The 7,414-nt window shown below is 36.3% G+C and overlaps 1 protein-coding gene across 2 annotated transcripts in view; it reads left to right on the top strand.

The window, feature by feature from the left end:
* The window catches only part of LOC108757022 (protein FAM46C-like), a 139,828-nt gene that overhangs the window by 71,488 nt on the left and 60,926 nt on the right, over positions 1-7,414 (top strand). The gene's annotated exons all lie outside the window — the stretch shown is intronic.

Below are 7,414 nucleotides of genomic sequence, written 5' to 3'. Positions count from 1 at the left end.
GCAATTTTCGCAATATTCTTTTTTTTTTAGTTATCCACTGAGCAAAATGTCTAAAATCGACGTAAGTCGATAAGACTACTTTTATGATATCTTTCAGAGTTCTTTAAGAAACACCTTCGAAATGTTTTCACAAAGAGAAAACTGAAAAATATCTTAAAATTGTCTTACACGTCGATTTTTATCCGTTTCGCAAACTTTTAGAAATTAATATCTCGTTATTCCGAAAATTGCAAAGTAATAGAAGACTTTTTGACTCGGTTTTTTATTAGGAATAGCACCGTATGATTGTGGTGGGCGTTATTTCAGAAACATCCTGTTACACATTTACATTATGAGCGGGAAATTATAATATCGATGTGAGAGATTGTGTTGTATAGGTATTGTTACGTGGATTAAAATCGAAATTAATAGATATATCAAGTATTTAGAGGACTTCTAAGAATCTACGTAGATCCGCGTTTGTTTTTCTAATCTAAACTCTTTTATGCATCGCGCTGAGAAGAAAAGTAATAAAATTCTACGTTCTAAATAATACGGTGTGCCACTTTGATATCATGTTAGCCTATATATAGAGCTGATAATTAAACACCACGAACACTGCGAGTCGCAATGCCGTGCCGGTGGCGGCGGAAAACGCTCTAGAGATTGATCTTCGTCGCGATCTCTCGCTCTCCGCCCTGCGCGTAAGAGTCGGCAGCGCGTATTCAAGGCCGCTCGAGGCCGGGGATCGAGAGGCTCGAATTCGTCGCGTTGATCTCTCGCGAGTCGCGGGCGCGAGATAGAGAGAAGGAAACTCTCTCGCGCGAGAAACGTGCGTTCCTCTCTTTCGCGTCTCTACGCCTCTGTGTGTGTGCGTGTGTGTGTATGTGTGTTTCCCTCTTTCTCCTTCTCCCCCTTTCCCGCGGCTCTCCCCTTTCCTCGTCTACCTTTCCTACCGCTCTGCCTCCGCTCTCGCTCCAACATTTTCTTTCTCTCGGCGCGATAAACCGAGCGCAAACGTCCTTGACGGTCGCTGCAGTGACGGCGGCAGCGCAACGCGGCATTGCATGTCGTTGCGCTTGTGCGCAACTTCCACGCTCCGCTCTTCTCCTCGCTATATATCTTTCTCTTTCTCTCCCGTTACCTCTTACTCTTTCCCCCTTAAGGCACACCGCAAGTCACGAGCAACTCTCCACTTCACCGTGCACGCGGTTGCTGCCGTGCGCACATTACGTCATCAACACCTTCACTTCGCTCGCGCTGTCCGAGCGCGACGACGCGATCTCTCGACTCTCGTCGTCGCCGTCGTCGTCTCGACTCCCTCGGCCTGTGTGTGTGTTCGCGTCCCAGTGCACCGGGTCTTACAATTAGAATTAGCGTCGTTAGTTTCGAGATCGTAACTTGAATTTAATTTTCTCGTTAACTGAATTAAAGGAACTTGAATTAAAGAGACGCATTGAAATGTAACGGATCTCTACTGTCCCGTACTGTCATGATTTCTTGCCGAGTTCACACACAAGTCACAAGTCAATCGAAAAATGAAAAAAATACCTCTAAAATACATTTCTAAAAGTCTAATGATTGAACTTTTCGCTTTGTCTAATTTGAAAAAAAAAAAGGGTTGAATCTGTTGTAAAGCCCGCTATTTCTGGAACGTATGATATTTTAATGGTTCTTTTATAACGTACTCTTAGATTTATTATTATTTGTAAGACAGAGTAAACTGTTAGTTAAACATTACTGTTTAAGAGAAAAGAAACTTGCGTATCCCCGTTTAATATCAACAAGGGCTATGTATATGCAGAAATTAAAGCTTACGGCTTAACCGAAGCTACTTTCTCGGACATTACATTACCTGATTCTAAAAGCTTTATTAACCACGGTGCAAAGTTACCGTCGTAGGTGTGTAATCCTATCTTGTGTGCTCCAGTTTCGTGTAAATTACAAATTGAATACGTGCGCAGAGACTTAACTCGAACGGAATAAGAGAATGATTTTATGGTAGCTTTGAATTGCACTGCATTATCCGTTAGATCTATTGAATATTGCGAATTAATTCAGTGAAATTAATTTTATCTATTTGTATTTGTTCAGTGACTGTACAGGGTGTCTCAAAATTTGTAACTGAAAATACTATAACAAAATGGTTCTCGAAAAATTAAGTAAAAAAGATATTATGAAATTTGTATTTTAAACAGTTTTTTTTTTTTTTTTGAGATAATTTTTGAGATAATAAGAGTTCAAATATGTCTAATTATAGACTATGTTGAGATGGCCACATGTCACACGTGATAGTATTTGTGGTAGTATTAGTGAGCGCTCATTAGTTCATTAATACTTATATTATCATCCATAAACATACTCTATAATTAATATTCTTGAGGTTTCCGCGAGTACTTTCTATATAAAGATTATGCGTTTCGCGGGTTTCCTCTCTCGTGTCCAAATCCATTCTTCGCATTCCAAGAATGAACACGGAGAAAACCCGCGAAACGCAAAATCTTTATATAGTCTATAATTGATCATATTTAAAAAAATCTTACATCTCAGAAATTACTGCTTAAAATAAGAATTTACAAATAACTGTTTTTTACTTAATTTTTTAAAAACTTTCCTGCTGTGTGATAAGTATTCGAAGTCGCAAATTTTAAGACACCTTGTATGTGAAGAATATTTCACAACTGGAAAAATCAATATATATTATAAATCGATATATATTATATTATTTTTAAATAATAATAAAAGGAACCTAGAGAATTTTTGAAAATAAATTTTAGATAAAACAGATAACATATAGAATTCCATCTATTTTATAATGTGGGAGAAGAACACAATTTTCTTGCAAGTTCTTAAGTTTTCATACGGAGTACCTTTAGTCGCGTAGAAAAATTAAAATATCTTTAAATCATTGCATGCGCTCGTCAAAAGCTAAAAGTTTAAATAGATCTTCTTTAAGTAAAATTATCCGCAAAAGTTCAGATAATTAGTTCGACCCCGCTGCTGTGCTTAAATGTCAATGATCGCGAACATTTAATAGGAATCTTCAGATATATTTTTTTACAAATTTCTCTTTTATGCGAGAAGACGCGTATAGAACCGCCACCGACTTGTGGACATCTAAAAAATTTATCATTGCTTCCTTACATTCTTCGCCTAACGATGAATGGCAGGATTGTTACATCGGCGGTATAGCGCGTCCGAGAATAGATTAACCATCGCTTCGATTTAAAAGTACGACCAACATTATGACGTGAAAGTAACGATCTGATGTCGAGTCAATAACCTGCAATAACTGTTTGACCTAAAATTGTCTTTGGAACCCTGGAAGAGTTTTTCTTTTCCATGGGCAAGTCTGAACTCGCGACGCTCTGCCTGCCGCGACAACTGTCTTTCGCGCGCTTTTAAATCGTTCCATTCTAAAATACATTAATGAGACGTAACTTAATCCACTTGTAGATTAAATTTGATATCGTTTGCGTGTGTTATCTTGTATACGTCATAGCATGTCGACTACAATTCGTTTCCGCAGATCCGACGTTCTATTCGCGTCATTCTTCCAAACGCAGTTTCCTTCCTTGCGTCCTTTCCTCAATCATAAATATTCATTCTTACTTATTAGCATTGACAATACACGGGAGGACTACCTGCCTTGGTATGAATATCGTATGAGTAAAAATGAATACAAGCTCGCGGTTAAGAAAGCCATAATTTTAACTCTTCGTGAGATAATTCAGGTAATGATCTAACATGAGATTCTGAGTAGCAATGTTACTTTGACATCTGAGGAAATACGCTGAAATATATTTTAAGTACTCGCAATGGACATTATGTATAGTAAAACAAAAATGTACATAACGTACATAACGAAAATACTGAATGAAAGAAAAAGTCGGATTACATTCCGCCGATTTTTTAATCTGCTTCAAACGAGAGCTGCTTCTATCTCGACTTCCATTGTGCTTCTGTGCTGAGAATTTTTACGGACGGAAGGCGATTCTATGTAGGATCTAGATACGGAAGTATATATCTCCGTTGTAAATATAAATTCCTTTCCATTCGTACTGCGCGTTTAATGACGTAATTTTAATATCAAACTTCCACAAGTAGAGTTTAATATCAAAGTAAATACTCGCTATCAAAGTATGTATTTCTAAGTTCAATCTACGTTTTATTCATACCACTCATTGCCTTACTATGTTAAACCCATTGCAAACTTTTCGTACAATATTGACATGGGGGATTTTTTCTTCCATTATTTATTCTGAATTTATGAGTATTATCCTGCAGACTATATTTTTCAACATTCTTGACAACTCTAGTTTATTATTGACGACATTGAACAATTCTTTGGGACAAACTTTTATCATTTAAGGAACTATCATATTGAATATATATGAAATATAATATAAAATCTAATTTTTCATGTAAATTTGAAAATTGATTTTCTCATAATAAATATTAGTTTTTAAATCACATTAATTTTATATTTATTAAATTCCACAGATGTTAATTTAAATATACTCTAATTAAAGAGAAATGGAGTTGCATAGAATGTTATACAGGAATTATTATCGCTGTACGATGTTTTTCCGTATCTCGCTATTTTGTGTTTTCTTTACAATTTTTATTCGTCTTAAAAAAATAACAAATATCTAATCTAAATCTAATGTCTAATCTTATTTGATCATTTACGTCTGCATATCTCACGTTTTTATATCTGTGTGTAAAAACGTATTAATCCATTTCTCCTATCAAAAGACACCTATGAAAAGAGACACGTTGAAACATCGATTCAACACTAATTACATCAAATTGATCGCTATCAAACGCTTCGACGTTAACCATATCCCACATGTTCTCACGGCTCCCGCTTAGATCAAGTCGTCATGATTGAAGAACTGCTCGAACGACAATATTATAGGTAGCCGAAGGGAAATCCGGAAAATACGTAAAGTATATAACGTAAAGTAGGACGGCAACTCTTGGCTGCGCGGAAGGACGTATTTAGCCTATAGGTTACGAGAAGCAAATGGCTATAAGCTCTTATCTGACATCGACGTCTATATAGTTCCACCATTTCTAGAAGCTGCTAGAACGCCGTCGAGCGCGTACCTGTGAACGTGAGAAGAAAGGACGACGCTATTTGAGAATTGCAACAATTTCGAAGATAAAGAGCGCAAACAAGGCCGCGTAACGACTCGAAGTTGTCCTACTTATAGGCAGGAGTAATTGATCCGGTTATTACGTAAGACCCGGGATAGAGGAACGTTGTCTCTCGCAGCGCATAATATTCGCATCGTCTCTGAAAATTATTACAATGTAGCGCGTAGTATTTGATTATTATTTAAGGGGGGAAGAGGGGGAGGGGGGGGAGGTCGGGAGGGTAACGTTTAAATTTAAGCGAATTTTTCGAAAGTCTATAAAATTCGTCGTTTCTTTGCCAAGTATCTTTGCCTAGAACTATAATTTCGATTCTAGGCCAAATTTGAAGGCTCTCGTTACATAAATACGTTTGCAACAGCTATTTACAGTTAAATTAACCGAGTACATATATTGTTACGTAAGTATATTTAAAAAAAAAAACTAAGTACAATGAAAGAAAAAAACCGTTTTAAGAATTATCGCATTATTTCAGTTTTGCATGCTCGTATTAAAATGGATGGAATTGAAATGAATTATCGGCTATTCCTTACGAACTGTTATCTATCTTAAAAAGCATTTTAAGTTTCTTAATGTCTATATCTTCATACTTTTCAAGAATTACAATAACGACCAAATCAAACTGTGTTCATCATTATTCTATCTCAACGAGCGCAACTTTGGATTTGGACGGTGACCAAAAAAGATTTTAAGTGCATCGCGTTCATGAAGATTTCCCTCAATATAAACATACGCGAATAATTCTCATAGCGACAGAAAATTTGCATAGAAAGGATTTTGCACGCGTAATTGTATACACCGTGTTCGAGTGCTCCTCCTGTCTTAATTCTTCACAAGTGCATTTCGTCAAAAACAGTTTCGCGACCGTAACTCTTGAAACGCGGGACACAGTCGTTAAGAAACTTGAGACGCTTCTCAAGTGATCAGGCGCGCAACGGATTGTGGCGCGCAGAGCTCGCAAAATTTGAAGAAAACAAAGAGACAACCAACGTTCAGCGATACCGGAAAATCGCGGAAGTCTCAGCGCCACCGATCGATCGCGCAACACGCCACCACTACTCGTGGCCTACTCTCTCTTTCGGGCACCATCCGCGATCCCACGAGCGGCGAAGAGTCCGCTCCGCGAGCTCGCACGCACGCGAAAGAGATAGGTAGGTAGGTAGGTAGATAGATAGCTTTATTTATCACGCGCTCTAAGATAAGTTCTCTCAAGCGCTAAAATATATAACATTGCGATAAGCATAAAAGCGTAAAAGCAGTAAAAAGAAATATTAACAAAAGAAAATAATAAAGAATGCATATATATGTGTGCATTTTTTATTATTTTCTTATATATTTATATATACATATATAGATAGAAGGAGAGAGAGAGAGAGAGAGAGAGAGAGAGAGAGAGCCTTGCGCAAGTTACGTTACGCACTGCGTGACATGCTCGCGAGAGGAAAATCGAGGGAATGATAAAAAGTGACGGTTAGGACAATGGAATGCAAAGCCGAGTTGGTTCAATTGCTACATTTAGTAGAAAGAGCAGCTGTGTAACCATTGTAGGTTTTTGTAATATGATTGGTTTTTCCCTTTAAGTCTTCACTAGATCTAAATGTATTAAGAATCTCTCTTATCAATCTTTGGTTAAGTTAATTGATGATTAACTCGCAAAAGTGTGTGCCAATAACAGTTCAGTGAATCAGAATTTCTCCTCTCTCTCCGTTTTCTGAGATAAACAAACTGTGTTTACTGTTTGAATATTTTGATACAAATTTATATAATTAATTTATGTACATATTTAATTTTGTAAACCGCGCGTCGAAATCTTTTTCATACAAAAATGTAAAACTCTGAAACAAAAATGTCTAAAGGGAAAATATGTTTCAATATATTAAAGTTGACGTTCCGAACTACGAAAGAAAAAATAGTTCAAGTGTCGGCTGTCCAAAAGTTATTTATATTTTAGTTATTTATATTTTTATCATTTTGTTAACCATATTTAGTTATGACAATTTATATATAATTTGTTATAAATATTACAACTTTACAAATATTTTCTAAAAATGTCAAAGTATATACGTAAAAATCATTTAATAATTTTTACATATTGTAAAAGTGATGAAAGTTAATCCAGAACGATCGAACGTGTATAGTAACCCAAAAATAAAGTATGTATCAAGGATCATCAAACTTTTATCAGTGGCACGTCGACTCTCATCGCGCGTGTACCACTCATAAATCTCTTAATTTGGGAAATAAAGTTCAATCTATTTTATAACTTAAAAAAAAA

The sequence above is a fragment of the Trachymyrmex septentrionalis genome, unplaced genomic scaffold, assembly GCF_001594115.1.
Source record: "Trachymyrmex septentrionalis isolate Tsep2-gDNA-1 unplaced genomic scaffold, Tsep1.0 scaffold131, whole genome shotgun sequence".
Lineage (NCBI taxonomy): Eukaryota > Metazoa > Arthropoda > Insecta > Hymenoptera > Formicidae > Trachymyrmex > Trachymyrmex septentrionalis.
This window is presented reverse-complemented; position numbering and strand designations above follow the sequence as displayed.